Here is a 13458-nt window from a genome sequence, read left to right on the forward strand (position 1 = left end):
CATCCCTACACCATAATCATAACTTATCAAAAGAAATCAATCTCACCATTAACTCTATCACATATATTTATATCAGATCTAATATAATTCAAAACTGAATTTATGAAAAGTTTAAATAAAATATGAAAACATAATTAAAGCCATAAACTCGACTATCCCGATAAGATCTCCCATAAACCCTCACCGAGCAAATAGATATGACTCTAATTAATATCTTGACCTTTCAGTTCTCAAATCATATCAAACCTAAACAAAATAAATATGGTAGCATGTACATTAAAGAACTCACTACAACTGGCCCATAACTAAAAACACATAAGTCTTTTTCCTCGATTCAGGCCCGCATAAACCCAAACCGAAAAGGCTTACATATTTTTAATTACGTTCAATTGTAATCATACTTAAATAAGATAAATACATATTGCTTAACTCAATTCATGTTGTACAAACTTGTAAACATTCATATCTCATTTAAGTATGCCATTGAAATCAAGCAAAATAATTTATTTGTGAGACAATAAGAATTGAGCTATGTCTTACGCATACAATTCGCATAAACCTTCATTCAGGTCTTCTCACATGTCTCACACATTAATTTTGATGCAATAGGGTTAATAAACACTAATAATATGCAATACATGTCAGAATATATTAAACCATAAGTCTCTAATATGTTACTAATTAAACCCAAACATAAGTCTCCAGGAAAAAATTGGATCTTTGTTGACAAGTTTTTATAAAATCTATCAAGAATAACAGAGCTTAGATAAAATCACGATATGTTTACCGTCGTTACTAGTACCTGTCAAGAATACAACCCAATAGACAGATCTCAAAAACAATAAATACAAAAATAATTAAAAATCTTTTATGGAACCTTATTCTAACAGAGTTTTGAACTAGAATCTGTAATCTATAATATTTTTATCAGATTAACGTATTTCTTGAAATTTATATAGAGCATTTTTGACAAAACCCTTTTTATGCATTCTGTTATTATGTATTAAGTTTCATCCAATTTTTTTTATAAAATATTTGAAGTCATTTTTCAAAGGCGTTTACATATTTTATCAAAGATGGGTCAAAACCATCCTGTAACCAGAGCAAAAAACTGGGGCTTTGTTAAAATAGGTATATCTTCATCAATACAGATCCAAAATGGATAAAACAAGAATCTAAGTTCAAGATCAAGATGTGTAAATCATCATGGTGATTTTATTTAGTTTTTTCTGACTGATATTCATAAAGATATCAATTTATTTCCAAAACTAGTTGAGAATAATATATCAGACATCACAGATTTTGGGTTTCTCAGAAACCATTTTTGTAAAAACTCTTTTTAAGATCATAAAACCTTTAGAATCTTATTATTTTAGATTTGATCAGACTTAATATGAATTAACACATGAATAATACCATAAAAATCACGTTGTGATTGAATCTAATACAAAATAACAATGAAACCCTAATTTTGCATGTTTTCTCAAAATTGTTTGTATAGAAAACTTATTATTTATCCTTTTCAAACTCAAGAAATGATTTATTCAACTAAGAAAATGTGTAGAACAAATCAAAATATGTAAATATGCTGCTGAAAAAAAAATCTAGACATACATGCTTCATATGTGTGTAAGGAGCGCCGACTACGTAAATCTTACCAGTCAAACGATAGATCTTTAGGGTAGAACGAGGGAATCAAGTGAACTGACTTCTACTCCACCGCCACTAATAAGGTAAGTGCAGGTTTACTGGCTTCACAAGACTTCTCCAGACTTCCTAGACATTTTAGAGGAGAGAAAGAACAAAAACGAAAAGGAAAAGAAAAGGAGAGAGAGCGAGAGAGAGAAAATAAATTTTTTCTCAAAATATATGAAGGGTGTGTGAGAGGGGGGTGTTTATATCCTCTTCCCAGCCCTAGGCTAATTAAATCTAGAACATCCCTCTCCAAAATTGTGTTGAGGTGTAGAGAAGTCCATTCTAGAGAAATTAGGCTTGACTTCTAGACTCCTAATTCTTAACTACATTGATTTTTTTTTCAAATTTTATTTTAGTAAGATAATTAGGCTTGACTTTTCAATAACTAATCCCAGCCTATACAACTCATATGGACTCTTCTAGAGATGTGGGATATCTCCTTTATTTATTGCTTTAAAAATGTTTAATTTAAAAGTCTTAATTATCCCCTTTTTATTTAGCTTAATTATATATTTTTTTAAAATTTAAAACTAGAGGATAATTTAATCCATATGGACTCTTGGATCCAAATAGGGATCCATATTGGACATCCCCTATGAGGGTCCAAAATATATCCACTGGATCTAAATAACATTTTGAATTAGATCCATACCAAACTGCACCTCAGATCCAACATAGATCCAAATAGCGATCTTAGATCCAAATAGCTTAAAGAGTTCATACCGCCTACCTTCTCTAAGGTAGACCCAGCCAAAACTTTCGGTTCAACATACCTTGAAAAAGGCATACCCGAAAGGGCTATCACAGGGTTATCTTTAAATTAGGCCATAGGTAAATGCAACTACCATTTAGGCTAGTACATTGCCATCTCATTGTTCCCTCTTATGGAACTATAAATTTTTTTAATTTCATCAAGCACAGCAAGTGCCCATAAACCCTATGAATTTTTTATCATCCTACATGTATATTCAAATACCACATATCAAAGCATAACATACATTCTCACAATCAGAAATCATGTCAACATGTTATTTAGCAATTCATTCATGTAGTATCACATCATTTCCAATATTCAGGAATAAACATGCAGTAATATTACATATACATCATTCTGCATCTGCACATATGGCCAATATGTAACAACATTAACATGCTCATATTCATTTTTTTTTATTCTTCGCATTCATAAACACGCTTATAATCAGTGTATCATAATATCACATAATCAAATTACCATAATTGAACAGATTCACAAATTTCAAACACATCATATATAAGAGCATTTTTCCTCAGAAACAGGGGATCCCTACACCATAATCATAACTTATCAAAAGAAATCAATCTCACCATTAACTCTATCACATATATTTATATCAGATCTAATATGATTCAAAACTGAATTTATGAAAAGTTTAAATAAAATATGAAAACATAATTAAAGCCATAAACTCGACTATCCCGATAAGATCTCCCATAAACCCTCACCGAGCAAATAGATATGACTCTAATTAATATCTTGACCTTTCAGTTCTCAAATCATATCAAACCTAAACAAAATAAATATGGTAGCATGTACATTAAAGAACTCACTACAACTGGCCCATAACTAAAAACACATAAGTCTTTTTCCCCGATTCAGGCCCGCATAAACCCAAACCGAAAAGGCTTACATATTTTTAATTACGTTCAATTGTAATCATACTTAAATAAGATAAATACATATTGCTTAACTCAATTCATGTTGTACAAACTTGTAAACATTCATATCTCATTTAAGTATGCCATTGAAATCAAGCAAAATAATTTATTTGTGAGACAATAAGAATTGAGCTATGTCTTACGCATACAATTCGCATAAACCTTCATTCAGGTCTTCTCACATGTCTCACACATTAATTTTGATGCAATAGGGTTAATAAACACTAATAATATGCAATACATGTCAGAATATATTAAACCATAAGTCTCTAATATGTTACTAATTAAACCCAAACATAAGTCTCCAGGAAAAAATTGGATCTTTGTTGACAAGTTTTTATAAAATCTATCAAGAATAACAGAGCTTAGATAAAATCACGATATGTTTACCGTCGTTACTAGTACCTGTCAAGAATACAACCCAATAGACAGATCTCAAAAACAATAAATACAAAAATAATTAAAAATCTTTTATGGAACCTTATTCTAACAGAGTTTTGAACTAGAATCTGTAATCTATAATATTTTTATCAGATTAACGTATTTCTTGAAATTTATATAGAGCATTTTTGACAAAACCCTTTTTATGCATTCTGTTATTATGTATTAAGTTTCATCCAATTTTTTTTATAAAATATTTGAAGTCATTTTTCAAAGGCGTTTACATATTTTATCAAAGATGGGTCAAAACCATCCTGTAACCAGAGCAAAAAACTGGGGCTTTGTTAAAATAGGTATATCTTCATCAATACAGATCCAAAATGGATAAAACAAGATTCTAAGTTCAAGATCAAGATGTGTAAATCATCATGGTGATTTTATTTAGTTTTTTCTGACTGATATTCATAAAGATATCAATTTATTTCCAAAACTAGTTGAGAATAATATATCAGACATCACAGATTTTGGGTTTCTCAGAAACCATTTTTGTAAAAACTCTTTTTAAGATCATAAAACCTTTAGAATCTTATTATTTTAGATTTGATCAGACTTAATATGAATTAACACATGAATAATACCATAAAAATCACGTTGTGATTGAATCTAATACAAAATAACAATGAAACCCTAATTTTGCATGTTTTCTCAAAATTGTTTGTATAGAAAACTTATTATTTATCCTTTTCAAACTCAAGAAATGATTTATTCAACTAAGAAAATGTGTAGAACAAATCAAAATATGTAAATATGCTGCTGAAAAAAAAATCTAGACATACATGCTTCATATGTGTGTAAGGAGCGCCGACTACGTAAATCTTACCAGTCAAACGATAGATCTTTAGGGTAGAACGAGGGAATCAAGTGAACTGACTTCTACTCCACCGCCACTAATAAGGTAAGTGCAGGTTTACTGGCTTCACAAGACTTCTCCAGACTTCCTAGACATTTTAGAGGAGAGAAAGAACAAAAACGAAAAGGAAAAGAAAAGGAGAGAGAGCGAGAGAGAGAAAATAATTTTTTTCTCAAAATATATGAAGGGTGTGTGAGAGGGGGGTGTTTATATCCTCTTCCCAGCCCTAGGCTAATTAAATCTAGAACATCCCTCTCCAAAATTGTGTTGAGGTGTAGAGAAGTCCATTCTAGAGAAATTAGGCTTGACTTCTAGACTCCTAATTCTTAACTACATTGATTTTTTTTTCAAATTTTATTTTAGTAAGATAATTAGGCTTGACTTTTCAATAACTAATCCCAGCCTATACAACTCATATGGACTCTTCTAGAGATGTGGGATATCTCCTTTATTTATTGCTTTAAAAATGTTTAATTTAAAAGTCTTAATTATCCCCTTTTTATTTAGCTTAATTATATATTTTTTTAAAATTTAAAACTAGAGGATAATTTAATCCATATGGACTCTTGGATCCAAATAGGGATCCATATTGGACATCCCCTATGAGGGTCCAAAATATATCCACTGGATCTAAATAACATTTTGAATTAGATCCATACCAAACTGCACCTCAGATCCAACTTAGATCCAAATAGCGATCTTAGATCCAAATAGCTTAAAGAGTTCATACCGCCTACCTTCTCTAAGGTAGACCCAGCCAAAACTTTCGGTTCAACATACCTTGAAAAAGGCATACCCGAAAGGGCTATCACAGGGTTATCTTTAAATTAGGCCATAGGTAAATGCAACTACCATTTAGGCTAGTACATTGCCATCTCATTGTTCCCTCTTATGGAACTATAAATTTTTTTAATTTCATCAAGCACAGCAAGTGCCCATAAACCCTATGAATTTTTTATCATCCTACATGTATATTCAAATACCACATATCAAAGCATAACATACATTCTCACAATCAGAAATCATGTCAACATGTTATTTAGCAATTCATTCATGTAGTATCACATCATTTCCAATATTCAGGAATAAACATGCAGTAATATTACATATACATCATTCTGCATCTGCACATATGGCCAATATGTAACAACATTAACATGCTCATATTCATTTTTTTTTATTCTTCGCATTCATAAACACGCTTATAATCAGTGTATCATAATATCACATAATCAAATTACCATAATTGAACAGATTCACAAATTTCAAACACATCATATATAAGAGCATTTTTCCTCAGAAACAGGGGATCCCTACACCATAATCATAACTTATCAAAAGAAATCAATCTCACCATTAACTCTATCACATATATTTATATCAGATCTAATATGATTCAAAACTGAATTTATGAAAAGTTTAAAGAAAATATGAAAACATAATTAAAGCCATAAACTCGACTATCCCGATAAGATCTCCCATAAACCCTCACCGAGCAAATAGATATGACTCTAATTAATATCTTGACCTTTCAGTTCTCAAATCATATCAAACCTAAACAAAATAAATATGGTAGCATGTACATTAAAGAACTCACTACAACTGGCCCATAACTAAAAACACATAAGTCTTTTTCCCCGATTCAGGCCCGCATAAACCCAAACCGAAAAGGCTTACATATTTTTAATTACGTTCAATTGTAATCATACTTAAATAAGATAAATACATATTGCTTAACTCAATTCATGTTGTACAAACTTGTAAACATTCATATCTCATTTAAGTATGCCATTGAAATCAAGCAAAATAATTTATTTGTGAGACAATAAGAATTGAGCTATGTCTTACGCATACAATTCGCATAAACCTTCATTCAGGTCTTCTCACATGTCTCACACATTAATTTTGATGCAATAGGGTTAATAAACACTAATAATATGCAATACATGTCAGAATATATTAAACCATAAGTCTCTAATATGTTACTAATTAAACCCAAACATAAGTCTCCAGGAAAAAATTGGATCTTTGTTGACAAGTTTTTATAAAATCTATCAAGAATAACAGAGCTTAGATAAAATCACGATATGTTTACCGTCGTTACTAGTACCTGTCAAGAATACAACCCAATAGACAGATCTCAAAAACAATAAATACAAAAATAATTAAAAATCTTTTATGGAACCTTATTCTAACAGAGTTTTGAACTAGAATCTGTAATCTATAATATTTTTATCAGATTAACGTATTTCTTGAAATTTATATAGAGCATTTTTGACAAAACCCTTTTTATGCATTCTGTTATTATGTATTAAGTTTCATCCAATTTTTTTTATAAAATATTTGAAGTCATTTTTCAAAGGCGTTTACATATTTTATCAAAGATGGGTCAAAACCATCCTGTAACCAGAGCAAAAAACTGGGGCTTTGTTAAAATAGGTATATCTTCATCAATACAGATCCAAAATGGATAAAACAAGATTCTAAGTTCAAGATCAAGATGTGTAAATCATCATGGTGATTTTATTTAGTTTTTTCTGACTGATATTCATAAAGATATCAATTTATTTCCAAAACTAGTTGAGAATAATATATCAGACATCACAGATTTTGGGTTTCTCAGAAACCATTTTTGTAAAAACTCTTTTTAAGATCATAAAACCTTTAGAATCTTATTATTTTAGATTTGATCAGACTTAATATGAATTAACACATGAATAATACCATAAAAATCACGTTGTGATTGAATCTAATACAAAATAACAATGAAACCCTAATTTTGCATGTTTTCTCAAAATTGTTTGTATAGAAAACTTATTATTTATCCTTTTCAAACTCAAGAAATGATTTATTCAACTAAGAAAATGTGTAGAACAAATCAAAATATGTAAATATGCTGCTGAAAAAAAAATCTAGACATACATGCTTCATATGTGTGTAAGGAGCGCCGACTACGTAAATCTTACCAGTCAAACGATAGATCTTTAGGGTAGAACGAGGGAATCAAGTGAACTGACTTCTACTCCACCGCCACTAATAAGGTAAGTGCAGGTTTACTGGCTTCACAAGACTTCTCCAGACTTCCTAGACATTTTAGAGGAGAGAAAGAACAAAAACGAAAAGGAAAAGAAAAGGAGAGAGAGCGAGAGAGAGAAAATAAATTTTTTCTCAAAATATATGAAGGGTGTGTGAGAGGGGGGTGTTTATATCCTCTTCCCAGCCCTAGGCTAATTAAATCTAGAACATCCCTCTCCAAAATTGTGTTGAGGTGTAGAGAAGTCCATTCTAGAGAAATTAGGCTTGACTTCTAGACTCCTAATTCTTAACTACATTGATTTTTTTTTCAAATTTTATTTTAGTAAGATAATTAGGCTTGACTTTTCAATAACTAATCCCAGCCTATACAACTCATATGGACTCTTCTAGAGATGTGGGATATCTCCTTTATTTATTGCTTTAAAAATGTTTAATTTAAAAGTCTTAATTATCCCCTTTTTATTTAGCTTAATTATATATTTTTTTAAAATTTAAAACTAGAGGATAATTTAATCCATATGGACTCTTGGATCCAAATAGGGATCCATATTGGACATCCCCTATGAGGGTCCAAAATATATCCACTGGATCTAAATAACATTTTGAATTAGATCCATACCAAACTGAACCTCAGATCCAACTTAGATCCAAATAGCGATCTTAGATCCAAATAGCTTAAAGAGTTCATACCGCCTACCTTCTCTAAGGTAGACCCAGCCAAAACTTTCGGTTCAACATACCTTGAAAAAGGCATACCCGAAAGGGCTATCACAGGGTTATCTTTAAATTAGGCCATAGGTAAATGCAACTACCATTTAGGCTAGTACATTGCCATCTCATTGTTCCCTCTTATGGAACTATAAATTTTTTTAATTTCATCAAGCACACCAAGTGCCCATAAACCCTATGAATTTTTTATTATCCTACATGTATATTCAAATACCACATATCAAAGCATAACATACATTCTCACAATCAGAAATCATGTCAACATGTTATTTAGCAATTCATTCATGTAGTATCACATCATTTCCAATATTCAGGAATAAACATGCAGTAATATTACATATACATCATTCTGCATCTGCACATATGGCCAATATGTAACAACATTAACATGCTCATATTCATTTTTTTTTATTCTTCGCATTCATAAACACGCTTATAATCAGTGTATCATAATATCACATAATCAAATTACCATAATTGAACAGATTCACAAATTTCAATCACATCATATATAAGAGCATTTTTCCTCAGAAACAGGGGATCCCTACACCATAATCATAACTTATCAAAAGAAATCAATCTCACCATTAACTCTATCACATATATTTATATCAGATCTAATATGATTCAAAACTGAATTTATGAAAAGTTTAAAGAAAATATGAAAACATAATTAAAGCCATAAACTCGACTATCCCGATAAGATCTCCCATAAACCCTCACCGAGCAAATAGATATGACTCTAATTAATATCTTGACCTTTCAGTTCTCAAATCATATCAAACCTAAACAAAATAAATATGGTAGCATGTACATTAAAGAACTCACTACAACTGGCCCATAACTAAAAACACATAAGTCTTTTTCCCCGATTCAGGCCCGCATAAACCCAAACCGAAAAGGCTTACATATTTTTAATTACGTTCAATTGTAATCATACTTAAATAAGATAAATACATATTGCTTAACTCAATTCATGTTGTACAAACTTGTAAACATTCATATCTCATTTAAGTATGCCATTGAAATCAAGCAAAATAATTTATTTGTGAGACAATAAGAATTGAGCTATGTCTTACGCATACAATTCGCATAAACCTTCATTCAGGTCTTCTCACATGTCTCACACATTAATTTTGATGCAATGAGTGTAGCTGAGATGCGGATGCTTAGATGGATGTGTGGAAATACAATAAAAGATAAGATTCGGAACGAAGAGATACGTAAGAAGGTAGGTGTTGCACCCATTGAAAATAAGATGCGAGAGAATCGTTTACGGTGTTTTGGACATATTCGGCGAAGGCCTAATGATTCCCCAGTTAGAAGGTTGGAGAAATGGGAAAATATATTAGTTAAAAGAGGTCGGGGTAGGCCTAGGAAGACTTGGATGGAGATGATAGGAAAGGATATGAATGCTTTGAACCTCACCGAGGACATGGCGTTGGATAGAAATGATTGGAGGAAAAGGATTCATGTGGAAGACCCAAAATGAATTTCTTTTTTGGTTCATATCGCTGACCCCAATTGTTTTGGGATGAAGGCGTAGTTGTTGTTGTTGTTGTTGTTGTAGGGTTAATAAACACTAATAATATGCAATACATGTCAGAATATATTAAACCATAAGTCTCTAATATGTTACTAATTAAACCCAAACATAAGTCTCCAGGAAAAAATTGGATCTTTGTTGACAAGTTTTTATAAAATCTATCAAGAATAACAGAGCTTAGATAAAATCACGATATGTTTACCGTCGTTACTAGTACCTGTCAAGAATACAACCCAATAGACAGATCTCAAAAACAATAAATACAAAAATAATTAAAAATCTTTTATGGAACCTTATTCTAACAGAGTTTTGAACTAGAATCTGTAATCTATAATATTTTTATCAGATTAACGTATTTCTTGAAATTTATATAGAGCATTTTTGACAAAACCCTTTTTATGCATTCTGTTATTATGTATTAAGTTTCATCCAATTTTTTTTATAAAATATTTGAAGTCATTTTTCAAAGGCGTTTACATATTTTATCAAAGATGGGTCAAAACCATCCTGTAACCAGAGCAAAAAACTGGGGCTTTGTTAAAATAGGTATATCTTCATCAATACAGATCCAAAATGGATAAAACAAGATTCTAAGTTCAAGATCAAGATGTGTAAATCATCATGGTGATTTTATTTAGTTTTTTCTGACTGATATTCATAAAGATATCAATTTATTTCCAAAACTAGTTGAGAATAATATATCAGACATCACAGATTTTGGGTTTCTCAGAAACCATTTTTGTAAAAACTCTTTTTAAGATCATAAAACCTTTAGAATCTTATTATTTTAGATTTGATCAGACTTAATATGAATTAACACATGAATAATACCATAAAAATCACGTTGTGATTGAATCTAATACAAAATAACAATGAAACCCTAATTTTGCATGTTTTCTCAAAATTGTTTGTATAGAAAACTTATTATTTATCCTTTTCAAACTCAAGAAATGATTTATTCAACTAAGAAAATGTGTAGAACAAATCAAAATATGTAAATATGCTGCTGAAAAAAAAATCTAGACATACATGCTTCATATGTGTGTAAGGAGCGCCGACTACGTAAATCTTACCAGTCAAACGATAGATCTTTAGGGTAGAACGAGGGAATCAAGTGAACTGACTTCTACTCCACCGCCACTAATAAGGTAAGTGCAGGTTTACTGGCTTCACAAGACTTCTCCAGACTTCCTAGACATTTTAGAGGAGAGAAAGAACAAAAACGAAAAGGAAAAGAAAAGGAGAGAGAGCGAGAGAGAGAAAATAAATTTTTTCTCAAAATATATGAAGGGTGTGTGAGAGGGGGGTGTTTATATCCTCTTCCCAGCCCTAGGCTAATTAAATCTAGAACATCCCTCTCCAAAATTGTGTTGAGGTGTAGAGAAGTCCATTCTAGAGAAATTAGGCTTGACTTCTAGACTCCTAATTCTTAACTACATTGATTTTTTTTTCAAATTTTATTTTAGTAAGATAATTAGGCTTGACTTTTCAATAACTAATCCCAGCCTATACAACTCATATGGACTCTTCTAGAGATGTGGGATATCTCCTTTATTTATTGCTTTAAAAATGTTTAATTTAAAAGTCTTAATTATCCCCTTTTTATTTAGCTTAATTATATATTTTTTTAAAATTTAAAACTAGAGGATAATTTAATCCATATGGACTCTTGGATCCAAATAGGGATCCATATTGGACATCCCCTATGAGGGTCCAAAATATATCCACTGGATCTAAATAACATTTTGAATTAGATCCATACCAAACTGCACCTCAGATCCAACTTAGATCCAAATAGCGATCTTAGATCCAAATAGCTTAAAGAGTTCATACCGCCTACCTTCTCTAAGGTAGACCCAGCCAAAACTTTCGGTTCAACATACCTTGAAAAAGGCATACCCGAAAGGGCTATCACATGGTTATCTTTAAATTAGTCCATAGGTAAATGCAACTACCATTTAGGCTAGTACATTGCCATCTCATTGTTCCCTCTTATGGAACTATAAATTTTTTTAATTTCATCAAGCACACCAAGTGCCCATAAACCCTATGAATTTTTTATCATCCTACATGTATATTCAAATACCACATATCAAAGCATAACATACATTCTCACAATCAGAAATCATGTCAACATGTTATTTAGCAATTCATTCATGCAGTATCACATCATTTCCAATATTCAGGAATAAACATGTAGTAATATTACATATACATAATTTTGCATCTGCACATATGGCCAATATGTAACAACATTAACATGCTCATATTCATTTTTCTTTATGCTTCACATTCACAAACACGCTTATAATCAGTATATCATAATATCACATAATCAAATTACCATAATTGAACAAATTCACAAATTTCAATCACATCATATATAAGAGCATTTTTTCTCAGAAACAGGGCATCCCTACACCATAATCATAACTTATCAAAAGAAATCAATCTCACCATTAACTCTATCACATATATTTATATCAGATCTAATATAATTCAAAACTGAATTTATGAAAAGTTTAAAGAAAATATGAAAACATAATTAAAGCCATAAACTCGACTATCCCGATAAGATCTCCCATAAACCCTCACCGAGCAAATAGATATGACTCTAATTAATATCTTGACCTTTCAGTTCTCAAATCATATCAAACCTAAACAAAATAAATATGGTAGCATGTACATTAAAGAACTCACTACAACTGGCCCATAACTAAAAACACATAAGTCTTTTTCCCCGATTCAGGCCCGCATAAACCCAAACCGAAAAGGCTTACATATTTTTAATTACGTTCAATTGTAATCATACTTAAATAAGATAAATACATATTGCTTAACTCAATTCATGTTGTACAAACTTGTAAACATTCATATCTCATTTAAGTATGCCATTGAAATCAAGCAAAATAATTTATTTGTGAGACAATAAGAATTGAGCTATGTCTTACGCATACAATTCGCATAAACCTTCATTCAGGTCTTCTCACATGTCTCACACATTAATTTTGATGCAATAGGGTTAATAAACACTAATAATATGCAATACATGTCAGAATATATTAAACCATAAGTCTCTAATATGTTACTAATTAAACCCAAACATAAGTCTCCAGGAAAAAATTGGATCTTTGTTGACAAGTTTTTATAAAATCTATCAAGAATAACAGAGCTTAGATAAAATCACGATATGTTTACCGTCGTTACTAGTACCTGTCAAGAATACAACCCAATAGACAGATCTCAAAAACAATAAATACAAAAATAATTAAAAATCTTTTATGGAACCTTATTCTAACAGAGTTTTGAACTAGAATCTGTAATCTATAATATTTTTATCAGATTAACGTATTTATTGAAATTTATATAGAGCATTTTTGACAAAACCCTTTTTATGCATTCTGTTATTATGTATTAAGTTTCATCCAATTTTTTTATAAAATATTTGAAGTCATTTTTCAAA

Source organism: Nuphar pumila, chromosome 9 (assembly GCF_984573655.1).
Source record: "Nuphar pumila chromosome 9, dmNupPumi1.hap1.1, whole genome shotgun sequence".
In the NCBI taxonomy this organism is placed as follows: Eukaryota; Viridiplantae; Streptophyta; class Magnoliopsida; order Nymphaeales; family Nymphaeaceae; genus Nuphar; species Nuphar pumila.